This window comes from Argopecten irradians, unplaced genomic scaffold (genome assembly GCF_041381155.1).
Source record: "Argopecten irradians isolate NY unplaced genomic scaffold, Ai_NY scaffold_0018, whole genome shotgun sequence".
Lineage (NCBI taxonomy): Eukaryota > Metazoa > Mollusca > Bivalvia > Pectinida > Pectinidae > Argopecten > Argopecten irradians.
The window spans coordinates 238,629-257,041 of NW_027187485.1; the positions used below are offsets into that span (position 1 = coordinate 238,629).

General features: G+C 35.6%; 1 long non-coding RNA gene and 1 pseudogene across 5 annotated transcripts in view; one reads left to right on the top strand and one right to left on the bottom strand.

The window, feature by feature from the left end:
* Positions 1-18,413, bottom strand: part of LOC138311352 (uncharacterized) — a 172,612-nt gene that overhangs the window by 139,753 nt on the left and 14,446 nt on the right. The gene's annotated exons all lie outside the window — the stretch shown is intronic.
* Positions 4,202-17,856, top strand: LOC138311367 (gamma-aminobutyric acid type B receptor subunit 1-like; annotated as a pseudogene).

Genomic DNA, 18,413 nt, shown 5'->3' on the forward strand with positions numbered 1-18,413 from the left:
ATCTTTTGCCGTTAAGGTAAATAAATCTTTTGCCATTAAGGTAAATAAATCTTTTGCCCTTAAGGTAAATAAATCTTTTGCCCTTAAGGTAAAAAAACTTTTAAGCTGTTAAGGTCAAAAAACTTTTTTGCCCTAAAGGTAAAAAAACTTTCAACCATATGGTAAGTAAATCTTTTGCCTTAAAGGTAAATAAATCTTTTGCCCTTAAGGTCAAAATAACTTTTTTGTCGTTAAGGTAAAAAAAACTTTTTTAACCTTAAGGTAACTAAATCTTTTGCCCTTAAAATGACAATTCACTCAGGCTAATCATTTTACATAACCAAGAAGCAAAGTATATGGCATAAATGTATTGTTCTACATTTCTTATGAAACATATGACATAAATTATTGACAAATTCCACGTCAATGTTTAGTATTTTAATTGATACCATTGTAATTACAAATCATTGATCAATACGATTAAGCAGGTACAATATGTACGCTGTGCCCATATCCGAGCCAAAGTCATGCACGTTAAACAAATGAACTACATAGCCACTGTTGAGGTGATAAAATGATCTTTTATGCAAGACAATGCATCTAATAAGGTAAACACAACTACTGTCAGAGCGATTTGAGCAGTTCTAGACAAAAGTAGCATTACTTTACGAGCAAGGGACAGGGTTCGGCATACAAGATGTTTGACCACAATTAGAATGGCGGACAGCGAGCGAGTTTAAACATTTCACACGCATTTCACCACCATGGACTTTTCTGGCATATCACAGTAAAACTGACTGATCTAATTTCCATTAGAACTGGGGGTTTTCTGATATATGTACAAATTTTAATGTTCTCTTAGACTGAATTGTCCCTTTAAGGTAAACAAACGGTTTTTGCTGTTAAGGTAAATCAATCCTTTGCCCTTAAGGTCAAAAACTTTTTTTAACCTTATGGTCAAAAACCTTTTAACTATAAGGTAAATCAATCTTTTGCCCTTAAGGTAAATAAATCCTTTGCCCTTAAGGTCAAAAAACTTTTTTAACCTTATGGTCAAAAACCTTTTTACCATAAGGTAAATCAATCTTTTGCCCTTAAGGTAAATAAATCTTTTGCCCTTAAGGTTAAAAAACTTTTTTAAGCTTAAGGTCAAAAAACTTCTAATCATAAGGTAAGTAACTCTTTTGACCTTAAGGTCAAAAAATGATTTTGCCGTTAAGGTCAAAAACTTAATCCTTAAGGTAAATAAATCTTTTGCCCTGAAGGTAAATAAATCTTTTTACCTTAAGGTTAAATAACAGTTTGGACTATTTTATACTTTAGACTATGATAAAAAAAATCACCATTTCCCTTCAAAATATGAAAAATACTATAAGATTCTTGATTTTTTGAAACATTGAAACCTCATTGTCAATCGCTGCTTTTGTAAATTGAAGAAACACCTGATCTAAAAATGACTCTTCCTTCCCCTTCATGAAATTCATACTAAATCTGACCAACAAACATTTGGATGATTCCATTCCCAGCAAGTGGTATGTCAACCACAGGTGTTATAAGTATCATACTGGGTCAAGTTCTATAACTCGGCCGGTCATATAGGCCTATAACACTACCCAATTTCAGAAAGAAAAGTATGGTTATTAACCAACCGTATAGAATATTACAATAGGAATACTCTCAATCGACAGTCAGATAATTTATCTTTAATTTGGTATATGATACAATACAAATCATGCGGTATAAATGTCACTAGGTATCCAGAAACATCGGAAAACAGCCAGATTTCAACTGGTCGGACACTGATGTCCTCCGATAAAAACGCCCTAATGGGTAGCTCAAAAACCAATGCATGTCAACACTTCAACGTCATACGAATGAAAGTTTGGTAGAAAAAAAACTTACCGGTTAGTAAGTCCATGTCTAAATACCATCCATTTGCATGACGTAGCCCTTTGAAATTTCCGATTGAAAAATTTATGTCTCTAGCCGCCATGTAAGTATGTGAGCAGTAGATTTGTTTTCTCGGCGTTGATTGGCTCTCGAAAATTAATTGACCAATCAACGCCGAGAAAACAAATGTAGGCTACTACACACATATCAACATGGCGGCTAGAGAGACACAGTTTTTTCAATCGGAAATTTCAAAAGGCTGTATTGAGCAAATGGATGGTATATAGATAAACACTAACATACAGGTTAGTTTTTTTACCAAACTTTAATTCCTACCGGTATGAAGCTGAAATGTTGACATGCTAAAAAACCAAGTCAAAATCACAAAATCTACGCTTGTGGTGGTAAACAGTACCCATAACTGTGTTCATCCACAATCTCCTTTGGAGGTGTCATACATAGATACATAGATTTATTCTGACAACATACATGTTAACATGTACAGGATTTTTTGTAATCCTATAATAGTCAGCTCTTAGAAATTCACGGATTTATTTTTTCAGTGTATAAATACTTTAGTGGCTGATTTTTTCCAATGTGAATCAAGTTCATATTCAAATTGCTTAACTGTCCTAGACTGAACAACATTTGATGGGAGACTGTTCCAAGTATTCACGACTCTCTGGGTAAACGAGTGTTTTCTCACGCAAAGCCTTGAATGCTCTTTGTACACTTTCAAATCATGTCCGCGGGTACTTGATCCCTGGTTGATTGAAAACAAATCTGCGACTTCTCTATCGTATTTTCCAGAAAGTATTTTGTACATTTCCATCATATCCCCACGTGACCGCCTGTATGCTAACGTTGGAAGTTGGAGTGTCATGACCCGTACTTTGTAGAAACTCCATTTAAACATCGTGTAGCACACTTACTTTAACCGTCACCACCATGTTCATTTGTTCTTCGGAACGCTTCTCGAGTTTACCCATTAGCACAACATTACATAATTTTGCATAATGTAGTCACGATATGTAAAGTCGAGAAGCGTCCCGAGAGAAAAAAGAACATGGCGGTGACGGTTTAAAGTAAGTGAGCTACACGATGTTTAAATGGAGTTTCTACAAAGTACGGGTCATGACTACGATGGCCGAGAGCGGCCTGCCATTATTTTTTATAAAATAAAAAATGTCATGACACTTTTTAGTCGAAAAGTGTCGGGCAAATAATTCTTTAATAAAAAAAAATCTGTCATGACACTTTTTAATCAAAAAGTGTCATGACACATTTTTTACTATGAGGTAGAGGAATAAGAGGAATGTCAATGCGATACAGCACCGAAGGTAAACGCGGCAAACAACAGTATTTATCACAATATGAAATAGGAAAAATGATAATTCCCTATATATATCTTGCTGTACCTATGAGATGAGAGAATATTTATACAATGCTGATTAACAAAATAAAAAGCAGAATTTGAACTTTCATAGTGTGTAGGTGTAATATTTCATGCTACATGTACGTTATCGTTTTACTTCTGATTGTATATCTGGAGAAATGTTACTCAGTATCCAAAATATCTGTAATTATTATATGACTAATGCTAGTTACATTATTGAAATAATATATTCGTTAGCATAGTTCCCTATAATTAAATATATTTTATTCAGACAAAAAGAAAATTAGAATTCTTTCCACCAGAGTCTCCTGTAACGATTGATTAACACATGAATGATTCGTTAGTTTTTATTGTCTGGTACTCTAAGTTCTACGGCAAGTAATTACAAGTGTAAGGTTGATAAATCACATATAAAATGCAAAAGTGCATTGTAAAAAGCGTTCTGTTTGACGAACTTTATGTGTAACATTCAATGGGGAGTGTACATTTGATATTGGGACTTTTTCGTTGCCCAGTTTAAAAAATAAACGACATTTAAAAACAACGATGTTGATACTTACATGTACATGCTGGATAGTCTTCGAAACACTGAATGTTGCTATAAAACAATGCTGCTATGCGTACCTGAACCCTGGCAAATTAATTACAACGGTTTTATCAGCTCTAAGGTATCCCACGTGACCGCCTGTATGCTAACGTTGGAAGTTGGAGTGTCATGACCCGTACTTTGTAGAAACTCCATTTAAACATCGTGTAGCACACTTACTTTAACCGTCACCACCATGTTCATTTGTTCTTCGGAACGCTTCTCGAGTTTTACCCATTAGCACAACATTACATAATTTTGCATAATGTAGTCACGATATGTAAAGTCGAGAAGCGTCCCGAGAGAAAAAAGAACATGGCGGTGACGGTTTAAAGTAAGTGAGCTACACGATGTTTAAATGGAGTTTCTACAAAGTACGGGTCATGACACCTCCAAAGGAGATTGTGTATGGGTACTTTTTACCACCACAAGCGTAAATTTTGTGATTTTGGCTTGGTTTTTGAGGTGCCCATAGAGCCGAGACGACATTTAGACCGGACAGGAAAATGTCTACCTGGCATATTTTTCTTAAATTTCCCGATTCATCAAGCCATAACTTCGTCAATACTTGGCCAATTTTGTTCATCAAGCCCTCAATGGAAAGATAAATTATTTCTCTTTAAGGTAAGATATCAGTCAATGTTGTATATTACCGATTTATTAAAATAATCACGGTTTTAAAAAAATAGGTCCGTTTTTCTCTACTGCCGAGTTCATACCCTTGATGGAACACATCTAGTATAGCGGACCCCATTTTTTCCGCGAAATATCACGAGTTTATTGACGGCGACCTGTATATATAGAGACCGCGTGAGCGGGCGGTCAAAAATTAAAAATATGGGTTTTTATGCAAAAAAATGTTAAAATTTGAGCTTACCGTGTCCTTTTTTGGTTAAAAACTGAAGTTTTCAACAAAGTTTTTAACTAAGGATCATGCGGAAAACATTGTAGACTGTACGAGGAAAAAATTCGGGATTTCGTTTTGGTTGTCAGCCGAGCACGCGCTGAACATGCGCAATGAGTGATTTTACGGACTTTGATTTTATTTGTAAACACAAGTACACGTGTAGTTTACGATGGTGACGATTCGAATGAAGGATATATGACAGAAATAATGAAAACGTGGCAATATCCATCCACTGGCTTATTGAAATTGGATCATTATTCAGTTTGTCAGGTAAATATTGCTCAACAGAGGAAAATTTGGAAAAGACAGCGAATCGGTGTTCACATGTGCTGGCCATGGTCCAAACATTATCGAAGATCACATTGAGGCCAAAGTTCCTTTCAAACGTCCTAGAATTGTTTTTTAAATATTTAAAATGCTACAAAAACAGTTAAGATGAGTTCAAGATGTAAAATTGAGTTGGTTTTTTTCTTTTCTCGGGGGTTTCACCCCCGAACCCCCGTCGGCTCTTCGAAGCGGTGATTCAAAATGGCGACATATTTACATGATCCGTAGCAACCTCTGACATGCGCACTGATTATTATGTTTCTAAACTTCCGGGGTCCGCTATACTAGAAACTTCCCCCCTTGATACTATAGTATATATATATATGTATACTGTTAGTTTAAAAAAATCGTGCCAGGTCCCTGTGAATCGGTCAACAAGATGGCCGCCAGGCAGCCATTCGGGATTTTGATAGTTAAAGATTGTTACCACTATTCTGCGGAAAGTACTGAAGGAATCTTTCTCAAATTTCATTTGTAGATTCCCCTAGAACCCTAGTTGTGCATATTGCATTTTGGTCATTTCGGTCAACAAGATGGCCGCTAGGCAGCCATCTTGGATTTTGATAGTTCAAGATTGTTACCGCTTTTCTGCGGAAACTACTGAAGAAATCTTTCTCAAATTCCATATGTAGGTTCCCCTAGAGGTCTAGTTATGCATATTGCATATTGGGACCAATCACTTAACAAGATGGCCGCTAGGCAGCCATCTTGGATTTTGATAGTTAAAGATTGTTACCGCTTTTCCGCGGAAAGTACTGAAGAAATCTTTCTCAAATTTCATATGTAGGTTCCAGGGGTGTAAAAATCCACTAGCCCGACGCCCGGGGCTACAAAATTTTCAGCTTGGGCTAGTGGAAATTTTAGCCATACTAGCCCGGGGCTAGTGACTTTTTTCAAAGATATTTCAAAACGAAAAACATCAATATTAAGTCATAATAACACTTTAAAACATTGCAATTCTATGTAATATTCGTATCTTACTTTAAATCTTAATATAAAGTCATGTTGTATAATTTATTTACGATTGTAGACAGGTACAGTAGGCCTCCCGATCACCACAGTGAATAGTGATGCATAGCATTTCATGTGAAAGTTACGTAATTTGCAACACAAGTTCTAGAAAAACAATATACAAACCATCAAATAAGTCATCTCAGCTATCAGATCAGTAAATTTTAATAGTTACAAAAACGAAGTTAAAGAACTGGAATCTATTCCTCAAAAAGTCGGCAGCAAAGCCATGCCTGCAGCAGGCAGCCAAAAAGTAGATGCAAATAATAATAAAAAACTCACTCAATTAAAAATATTTGAATTTATACAGTATAAAAAATACTGGTATTATAAATTTTCCTTTTTTTTTGGCTGGGCTAGTAGATATTTAGGCCGGGCTAGTGAGATTTTGGTGTCTACTAGCCCTGGGCTAGTGCTTTGAAATAAATTTTTACACCCCTGGGTTCCCCTAGGACCCTAGTTGTGCATATTGCATTTTGGGACCGATCGGTCAACAAGATGGCCGACCTTCGGCCATCTTGGATTTTGATAGTCAATGTTTGTTACCGTTATTTCTCAGGAAGTACTGAAGGAATCTTTCTCAAATTTCATATGTAAGTTCTCCTAGGACTATAGTTGTGCATATTGCATTTTGCGACTGATCGGTCAACAAGATTGCTGACCGGCGGCCATCTTGGATTTTAATAGTTAAAAATGTCGAAATTTTCTTGTATTAAACTTTTTTTTCTCATATAGATTTTTGGAAAGAGGAGTTCATACCATGAAAGAAAATGAAAGAAAAAACATATGTCCGTGTGTTCGTTTTTGAGCTACTGTCACTCAAATATACCTAGTTGACAAAATATTGGATTTTATGGGAATTTTGCCGTTTTGACCATATACACAAGAGATTAAAACCATAATTTCCTAATGAGGTGTTTCATATGTATTAATGTTTGTAGAATTTATTTTCCAGTAGTCTTCTTTTAAAATATACCAGTTTTGATTAATAAGACTAATATTTTTTCTCAGAATAACAACATATGCTACCCCTACCCCTTAATTTTGAGCTACAAAATGCACCATTTTCAGCCATTTTTGCAAAATCTAACCCTTAATAGAAAAAGTTCTGGTATTAAACTTTTGTTTATATTTTGCATATCAATAGGGAAAGGGTTGTTCTTTCAAAATCAGGCAGAAAAATGGGGGGTCCATGTGCTGACTTTTTTGCCCCACTTAAAGAGACAATTCACTCAGGCTAATTCTTTTGCATAACCAAGAAGCAAAATATAGCATAAATGTATTGTTCTACATTTCTTATGAAACATATAACGTAAAACATTTATAAATATCTCGACATTGTTAAGTATTTTAATTTATATCGTTGAAATATCAAATCGTTGATCAATACGATTAAGCAGGTACAATATGAACGCTGTACCTTTACCGAGCCAAAGTCACGCCCGTTTAACATATGAACTTCATAACCATTGAGAAGGTGATAAAATGATTTGTAGGCAAGACAATGCACCTAATAAGGTAAACACACTACTGTCAGAGCAATTTGAGCAGTTCTAGACAAAAGTTGCATTACTCTACGAGCAAGGGACAGGGTTCGGCATACAAGAAGTTTGACCACAGTGTGTAATGGCGGACAGCGAGCGACTTTGAACATTTCACACACAAGTCGCCACCGTGGGCTTTTCAGGCATATCACAGTAAAACCGACTGATCTAATTACCATTAGAACTGGTTTTTTCCGATACATGTACAAATTTTAACGTTCTCTTAGACTGAATTGTCCCTTTAAATATTTGTTATTTTTCAGTATTTTAGAGTAAAAAATAAAGGTGTTCAAATTACCATTAAATGTAAAAATAAAGTGAAAAAAGTGAATCATTTCACACATTAATGCTCAATATTTTAATTATCACGAGCCAAGTAAAGATTTACAGCAAAAATTAGCTCGATACAGCTAAAAATGCTGGTGCAGTGATGATTTAAGTAAAAACAATTTCAGTAAAAAATGGTAAAACTTTGGCTTTACTCAAAGCGAAAAAAAGACACAATTTCAAAATGGCCGCCAAATTGGCCATTTCTTAAAATCCCCGAATAAAAAAATCTGCTAAAGTTAGAACTGTAATTTTTTTACAAAATTTGCACCTGGCAACTTGCTACAGATATTGATTAATTGTATTTGAAAATCTCATAACTTCTTTGATCTTTGTTGAAACGAGACTTCAACAGGACTGAAACCTCAGAAGAATACATCCTTAAAGTTTGTTACCGCTATATCTCAGGAGAGTACCTTGCCCGATACCAAACAGAGTCGGCTTATTCCAGGTTTTCGAGTACTACTGCGCTCTGGCCCTAAACCAGACGTCTATCTGTCATAATGTCTAAGTCTGGTGTCAGGGCCAGAGTATCTCGGGCTAATATCGCCCATACAATATAGTCTCTAACACTCAATCCACAGTTAACGAGAAAACAGATTCTATAGAACATACCGAAAAATGACATGAGATATTGCAACAGAGTAAAAATATCAAAATTTAGGAAAAGAAAAATCGGATGGAAATTCAGTAATGATTCTTACATGTAATATATTTCATGTGATATTCATATGTATCATACGCATGTTTTTCACATGTAAATATAAATCATGCGATTCTCATGTGTGAAATAAATGACATGTAAATCGCATGACAATCATATGAGAATGACATGAAATTTTCATGCGAAAATCATGCGTGTCAAAAAGTCATATGATTTACGCATGAGATTCATGTGAAAATCACATGAAAATTGCCACGCATGATTTACATGCGTGGCACTTTTGCCTGTGTATAATGACTATAAATTAACCACCATATTTGATCATTTTCTTTCACTTTGATATGTTTGTACAGGTGTATTGCATACTCCCAGCCAAGTGTAAACAATTCGACAGTGTTTGTGTGTATCCTCTGTCTCATGTGTATCCTACAGTTTGGCCTTGACAACCAGTTCATTTCCCCAGAACTCTACCCCCTCATCTGTCAGGTCAGAGATATTCAGCACTAACTTACTAAAACTACCCATTAGTAGACTTGTACATCTTATGATTGTGAGAGTCAAGTCCTGTTGAGAAAAGTACTAACTTTTTTTCCAACGACAGAGGGTCATAGAAGTTCATAGGTTGTAAACACTAGCATACAGAATAATTAGATCAAGGATATGCATCGGTAGGGTTCTTTAAAATTTGATAAGCAAAGAGATCATTTTCCATTATTTTGGTTGACATCTATTGAAGATTGTATTCTTTAGATTACAGAAGAGCAGGCAAACGCAACAAATTAATGAAATTGCATTTAATTAAATGCAAGAAAATGTAAACTGCATGAATATCATAAGCAACAATTTATTGTAACCTTACCATATATTTAGAACTTTACACTAACGTTTGATTTCTTTTGACAGTTGAGAGCATGGATGCTGTCTTTTGGATTTACATTTGCATACGGAGGCATGTTTTCCAAGATTTGGACGGTTCACAGACTCACCACAGCCAACGAAAAAGACAGAAAGGTAACTAAGGGGTAACCATGGAGTTAAAGCAAGAGATGGGCTAATTAAAATGTGTGTTATCTTACGTAATCACTTAAAATAATGACCATTTATTACAAGGGGAAAGAACTGATGAAAATTCAATCTGAGAAGTGCTCATTGTTTATCCATACACTTTTCCTTAAAATCAAAATCATAAACTGTCCACGTTAATGAGGGATATGAGCAATTGGAATGTTTGGATTGATGCATAAAATCTAGTTTCAAAGTCACTTGGATCACTTGTGTGGAGATGCCAGTCCAATTTGTAATCACCAAAATTGGTATGATGGTATTTACTGTTTCAAGACCTATTTAAATTATTAACCAGTTATTTAGAAAAAAGAGGTATTCATCATATTACATTCATCCACTTCTGAGTTGCTTTAGTAGCATGCAGGTCTTACTGGCCCTTTATGCCTCTTGTCTCTGTTAACAGGTGGTGAGGCGGTGTGAACTGTTTACTGTCCTCAGTGTTATACTGACCATAGATGTAGCTGTATTACAGGCCCTTTATGCCTCTTGTCTCTGTTAACAGGTGGTGAGGCGGTGTGAACTGTTTACTGTCCTCAGTGTTATACTGACCATAGATATAGCTGTATTAAAGGCCCTTTATGCCTCTTGTCTCTGTTAACAGGTGGTGAGGTGGTGTGAACTGTTTACTGTCCTCAGTGTTATACTGACCATAGATGTAGCTGTATTACAGGCCCTTTGTGCCTCTTGTCTCTGTTAACAGGTGGTGAGGCGGTGTGAACTGTTTACTGTCCTCAGTGTTAGACTGACAATAGATATAGCTGTATTAAGGCCCTTTATGCCTCTTGTCTCTGTTAACAGGTGGTGAGGTGGTGTGAACTGTTTACTGTCCTCAGTGTTATACTGACCATAGATGTAGCTGTATTACAGGCCCTTTGTGCCTCTCTGTTAACAGGTGGCGAGGTGGTGTGAACTGTTTACTGTCCTCAGTGTTATACTGACCATAGATATAGCTGTATTACAGGCCCTTTGTGCCTCTCTGTTAACAGGTGGCGAGGTGGTGTGAACTGTTTACTGTCCTCAGTGTTATACTGACCATAGATGTAGCTGTATTACAGGCCCTTTGTGCCTCTCTGTTAACAGGTGGCGAGGTGGTGTGAACTGTTTACTGTCCTCAGTGTTATACTGACCATAGATATAGCTGTATTAAAGGCCCTTTGTGCCTCTTGTCTCTGTTAACAGGTGGTGAGGTGGTGTGAACTGTTTACTGTCCTCAGTGTTATACTGACCATAGATGTAGCTGTATTACAGGCCCTTTGTGCCTCTTGTCTCTGTTAACAGGTGGTGAGGCGGTATGAACTGTTTACTGTCCTCAGTTTTATACTGACCATAGATGTAGCTGTATTAAAGGCCCTTTATGCCTCTTGTCTCTGTTAACAGGTGGTGAGGCGATGTGAACTGTTTACTGTCCTCAGTGTTATACTGACCATATATATAGCTGTATTACTGGCCCTTTGTGCCTCTTGTCTCTGTTAACAGGTGGTGAGGCGGTGTGAACTGTTTACTGTCCTCAGTGTTATACTGACCATAGATATAGCTGTATTACTGGCCCTTTGTGCCTCTTGTCTCTGTTAACAGGTGGTGAGGCGGTGTGAACTGTTTACTGTCCTCAGTGTTATACTGACCATAGATATAGCTGTATTACAGGCCCTTTATGCCTCTTGTCTCTGTTAACAGGTGGTGAGGTGGTGTGAACTGTTTACTGTCCTCAGTGTTATACTGACCATAGATGTAGCTGTATTACAGGCCCTTTATGCCTCTTGTCTCTGTTAACAGATGGTGAGGTGGTGTGAACAGTTTACTGTCCTCAGTGTTATACTGACCATAGATATAGCTGTATTACTGGCCCTTTGTGCCTCTTGTCTCTGTTAACAGGTGGTGAGGCGGTGTGAACTGTTTACTGTCCTCAGTGTTATACTGACCATAGATATAGCTGTATTACAGGCCCTTTATGCCTCTTGTCTCTGTTAACAGATGGTGAGGTGGTGTGAACTGTTTACTGTCCTCAGTGTTATACTGACCATAGATGTAGCTGTATTACAGGCCCTTTATGCCTCTTGTCTCTGTTAACAGGTGGTGAGGTGGTGTGAACTGTTTACTGTCCTCAGTGTTATACTGACCATAGATGTAGCGATATTGACCACATGGCAGGTGCTGGACCCACTGTACAGAGAAGTTGAAATATTTGAAGAAAAAAAAACTTGATGAAGACATCAAACTACAACCAGAGTTAGAACACTGTACCTCAAAAAATATCTCAATCTGGCTAGGTAGGTACGACATTCCACTCTACTTTAGGTCCTGTTCAATTTCTTGAACTTTCAATACTGTGTACAAAAAAAATCTCATTGGGCTAAGGGGAGACAATATCCCATTGGGCTAAGGGGAGACAATATCCCATTGGGCTAAGGGGAGACAATATCCCATTGGGCTAAGGGGAGACAATATCTCATTGGGTTAAGGGGAGACAATATCTCATTGGGCTAAGGGGAGACAATATCCCATTGGGCTAAGGGGAGACAATATCCCATTGGGCTAAGGGGAGACAATATCCCATTGGGCTAAGGGGAGACAATATCTCATTGGGCTAAGGGGAGACAATATCTCATTGGGCTAAGGGGAGACAATATCCCATTGGGCTTAGAGGAGACAATATCTCATTGGGCTAAGATATCTATATCCTTATAGAGTGGGGATTCAAAATTGTAAAAATGATGTGGCTGACTCTCCGGGGGCCTGAGGGGTGGGGTCAAAAGGGATTAATTTGGCTATTTCCATATAAACGACTTCTTCTCTGAAACTAAGCATGGGATAGCACTCATAATGCAATAGTAGCTAGCACTCATAATGCATTGGTAGCTTCCTTATAGAGTGGGGATTCAAAATTGTACAAATGATGGGGCTGACCCTCCGGGGGCCTGAGGGGTGGGGTGAAAAGGGGTCAATTTTGCTATTTCAATATAAACGACTTCTTGTTTGCAACTAAACATGGGATTACGCTCATATTGCAATGGTAGCATCCTTATAGGGTGGGGATTCAAAATTGTGCAAATGATGGGACAGACCCATCAGGGGCCTGTGGGGGCGGGGTCAAAGGGGTAAATTTATTTCCCTTTTTCCATAGAAACGACTTCTCTAAGCATGGGAGAGCACTCATAATGCAATGGTAGCATCCTTATGTACAAATTATGGAACTAACCAACCCCCCTCACAAGTCCAAGCCCTTCTTCAATTAATGTTCTAATTTCAACAAAAGTCAACTAGGCTGTTCCCCGATAGCTGTGGTGTTCCAGCAGAGTTAATGCAAATGTTCCATTAATACACTGGACATCATTGTAGATATTGTATAATGTTGTGACATGAGAATTGATACCTGTACATGTGTTTTTTAACAGGTGTGATATATGGCTACAAAGGAATTCTGCTACTGTTTGGTATATTCCTGGCCTATGAGACGAGGAGCGTCAAGCTGAAACAAGTGAATGACTCTAGATTTGTAGGAATGAGTATTTATAATGTGGTGGTAAGTTCTTCTATCATATGTAATTACATTGTGGTTGATCTTTTCTGACTAAATACATTGATTGTAATGAGGTGGTAAGTTCTCCTATCATATGTAATTACATTGTGGTTGATCTTTTCTGACTAAATATATTGATTATAATGTGGTGGTAAGTTCTATCACATGTAATTACATTGTGGTTGAAAGATCTTCTCTGACTAAATACATTGATTATGATGTGGTGGTAATTAAGTTCTATCATATGTAATTACATTGTGGTTGATCTTGTCTGACTAAATACATTGATTATAATGTGGTGGTAAGTTCTATCATATGTAATTACATTGTGGTTGAAAGATCTTCTCTGACTAAATACATTGATTATAATGTGGTGGTAAGTTCTATCATATGTAATTACATTGTGGTTGATCTTGTCTGACTAAATACATTGATTATAATGTGGTAGTAAGTTCTATCATATGTATTTACATTGTGGTTGATCTTTTCTGACTGAATACATTGATTATAATGTGGTGGTAAGTTCTATCATATGTAGTTACATTGTGGTTGATCTTTTCTGACTGAATACATTGATTATAATGTGGTGGTAAGTTCTATCATATGTAATTACATTGTGGTTAAAAGATCTTCTCTGACTAAATACATTGATTATAATGTGGTGGTAAGTTCTATCATATGTAATTACATTGTGGTTGAAAGATCTTCTCTGACTAAATACATTGATTATAATGTGGTGGTAAGTTCTATCATATGTAATTACATTGTGGTTGATCTTTTCTGACTGAATACATTGATTATAATGTGGTAGTAAGTTCTATCATATGTATTTACATTGTGGTTGATCTTCTCTAACTAAATACATTGATTATAATGTGGTGGTAAGTTCTATCATATGTAATTACATTGTTGTTGAAAGATCTTCTCTAACTAAATACATTGATTATAATGTGGTGGTAAGTTCTCCTATCATATGTAATTACATTGTTGTTGAAAGATCTTCTCTGACTAAATACATTGATTATAATGTGGTGGTAAGTTCTAACATATGTTATTATCCCCCGCCCAACGAAGTTGGCGGGGGATATACAAATGGGTTCCGTCCGTCCAGCCGTCCGTCCGTCTGTCCGTCTGTACAAATGGTTTCCGGAGCACAACTCTAAAACCAGTAGAGAAATTTCCACGAAACTTCATACACACATTGGTCTTATGGTCTAGTAGTGCCTTTTGCTATTTTAAGGTTTTCACTTTTTGTACTTTTTTCTGTAACCATGGAAAAACATTGCTGAAAATGGCAGATTTTTGTGTAAGAATCGTTTCCGGAGCACAACTCTAAAACCAGCAGAGATATTTCCATGAAACTTTATAGACACATTGTTCTTATGGTCTAGTAGTGCCTTTTGCTATTTTCAGGTTTTCATTTTTTGCACTTTTTCCATAACCATGGAAACATTGCTGAAAATATCATATTTTTGTACCAGGTTCGTTTCCGCAGCATAACTGGAAAACCAGCAGAGATATTTCCACGAAATTTCATAGACACATTCTTTTTATGGTCTAGTAGTTCCTTTTGCTATTTTTAGGTTTTCATTTTTTGCATTTTTTCCGTTACCATGGAAACATTGCTGAAAATATCATGGTAAATGGTAAATGTTACTTTGCAAAACTCCACCCATCTTTGTGTATATAGTCGAATATAAATGTCAAGGCTGTATACCTGATTCAACAATTGCAGCCCCGCTCTACTTGAATTATACTCCATCTTTCTTTAGCTCAACTTCCTTTTTCCTGTTTTTTTTCATACACATAAGTCTCCACAATCAAACTTACTTCAGCTTTGATATCTCCATTGGCGGGGGATCTGAATGACTATGTCCTTGTTACATTGTGGTTGATCTTCTCTAACTAAATACATTGATTATGATGCCATTTGTGTTTTTGAGGAGTTAAAAATTAAAAAAAAAGACAATTTTACTGGTCAAGGGCAGATAACTCTGTTATATGCAAAGTTGACAAAAAGACTGAATTGAAGATCAACTTCACTTATATATATGGATTATTATTAAAGCTTTGGGCAATATAATTGATTTTGTAGTGCTTCAAAAATCATAGTACTAACTCACCTGATTTGTACATTTAATCATTATAGATCTGACTATTCACTGTTACAGGTGTTGTGTGTGATAACAGCTCCCATCACTCTTATCATCAGTAACCAACAAGATGCCAGCTTTGCCTTCGTAGCCCTCGCCATTCTTTTATGCAGTTTTCTGTCTAGGGGCCTCATATTTGTACCTAAGGTATATTCATCTATTTATGTTAGCTCTTCTTATTCATATTATTTGACAAGAAAATAACCAGTTATAGGGTTCTGTTTATGTCAGATAAAGCTATTTCTACATACATGTCCTGTCTGAATATCGTATCTTTTCCTTCATTCTGTATATCTTTTATCCATTTTTGGGTTTTTTTTTTAAATTGACTAATCTTCCATTGAATTCTGTGATAGATTGTTGAAATAAGTCGCAATCCAAAGAAAAATCATCTGGAAGTGCGGGCCATGTCTGAATCTGTGGCCAGTAAGGAGGAAGAAGAAAGACATCAGAGGCTGCTTATAGAAAATGATTAAGGCCTCAAAAAACAGATTTCAGAGGTAATTAACTTACCGGTACAGTCTTGAAAAGGAAGTCTTGCTATTAAAAAATATTTGTTCTTATCGTATGATAAAATGTTTCATCATCTCAAACTAAAAGAAAGAAAGATAAAACAAAACTAAAAGAAAGAAAGATAAAACAAAAATTATGTGGACGTGTTGAGTTCCAATACAATAGAGGCTTAGAAAATATTCTGGTGACGGAGAAGGAATTGATTAAGCCTACAAAGATATTAGATCAGTACAATTTAAAACTACTTTGCAGGAAAAACACAATTTATATCTTATGCCAAAACCTGAAAATTTGAAGTGTTATAAGACTTTTGCTGATCAAAACCAAAAAAGGACAGTATTGTTATTATACATAACCTGTTTTCCTGTTACAGATGGAAGATAGAGTAAAGGAACTAAAGGAGAAATTAGAACGTAAAACACAACAAAGACTTTTAATTAATGGAGACGGTCCAGAGAGGAACAAAGTTACACCAACAAATAAAACTGACCAATCGCAGCTGGACAGTGACGTAGACAAGTCACCTGACTTACACGATACCATGGACCATAAAAACATCTTCAGTGATAATGCGTCTGTACCATTTCAACCTAATTCGGACTCAAACTCGAGCATGCAGAAAAATTTACATCACTCAATATCAGATCAAGACATTGAATTTTTGTGAAACCTTCCGAAATTATTTCAAATGTATCTTATTTATGGAGCAATACTAAAACTAAACTTTCATATATTTCAAAAGTTTAATACAATTTGTATTATAGATGTCCTGATTTCATGTGTTTAAGTTAAAAATAATATATAGTGATAATTTCACATGCTAAATGCAATGGTAACACCTTTGAAAATATTGGTTGCCAGGGTAGCAAAGAAGTGCTCTGATAATTTGAAATTTAATTTGTCAGAATTAAGAGAAATTGGTATAATAAAGTGATTATGAGATATGCTAAATAGCATGATATTACTTTCAAAAAGATCGGTTACCATGGAAACAAAATGGAGGCCCCATTTTGGTTGCAATTTAGATGTTATCAGATTTACAATTGCAAGTGAAATTTGGTATATGGGATTTTGAAGTACCATATTCAACCCAGTAAGCATCCATGTCCCTATAAGGGCCTCTCCCCCTTTTTGAGGCCTCCATTTCATTATTGCCCAAGCATAAATAAAGACCAAAATACACAAAACTGTATAGATTTGCAATAATTTCGTCTTATACGCTTTTTCATTTTTTTTTTAATTTTTTAAGCGCCCTAGGCACTTATGGGGTCAAATACGGTATGCTAAATAAGATACTTAGCAGTTATAAAATGCCATGCTAAAGAAATCTATGTCCCCAATTGGTTAAAATTCATATTGTAACACATTTCATTTAAAAATCTTTTTTCTTTTCCGCTCTTTAATCGATATATTTTTAATGCAAATTGAAAAAGTTTTATCGACAGAAGAAAACATCTTTTAAGTTTAAATAGCAGATGACAAAATGCATGTTTTCTTAATTACTATTTGATTTCTGACATTAAAAAAGAGCATATCTAGTTCAGCTTTTTATAATGTTAGGGAAAATACAATAATAAAAATGCACTAATTTCAGTGTATAAATATGTTAGTTTACATAATTCTATCACTAATTGTTGTTTTATTAGGGTACCTATGGTCAAGTTTGAATTTAATGTCGCCTAGGGCAAATGTTGACTTTTTAGAAAAAAATATCATTGATTACATTCTAGCATTTGAAAAGCTATTTTCCCGGATTTAATTTAATTTTTTTTTTTTTTGAAAAGGTATCTGCTTAAAGATCAGTCTCATGGCCATTTTTTTTTCTATAATCTAAAAGTGTGGACAAAAATAGATAACATGTCAAATATGTTAAGCAAACCTAAAAACCTTAACATTTATCCCTTGTCAAAATGGATATAAGATAAAGAATAAAACCATTTGCATTAGCAGAAATATTTAAAAAAAAAAAATCAAAAATATGTTCAATAGGTGGATACAAGGGGACCCCTTGACAGATACCCACAATAATGTGAGAAGTTATCTTGTAGGCTCTTAATCCTTTTTAAATAGGCAAAATCGATAAAATATCTCGCATAAAGATGAAATATACCTAGACCTTTAACACTGCAATATTTGATTGAACCCCACCTTTAAAGTGAATAGTCAGGCACATATTTTTCATTTCAAAATATTTTATTAAATTCAAAGATTCAATTTTGGGTCGGGCAGCAGACAAAGCCTATATATGCCCTCTCCACATGATTACCGTACATTAATGTATTGTGTATAGAAACATGTTTTAAGAGCATATCTTTAAAAGCATATTTGAACAGGACTGGATCAATAAAATAATGTATTTTTGTTTTAATAAAGATATTATTATAGATGTCTCAGTAATGAGTAATATTGTCTGAAGTCAAGGCTGGCAACTCTGTCACATGACCTACAGCACCCCACTTCACTTTAAACGATTAAAAAGCACATTTATTCCAACTAACATGTTACAAATTATAGAATTTGACAATGTTTTCTCA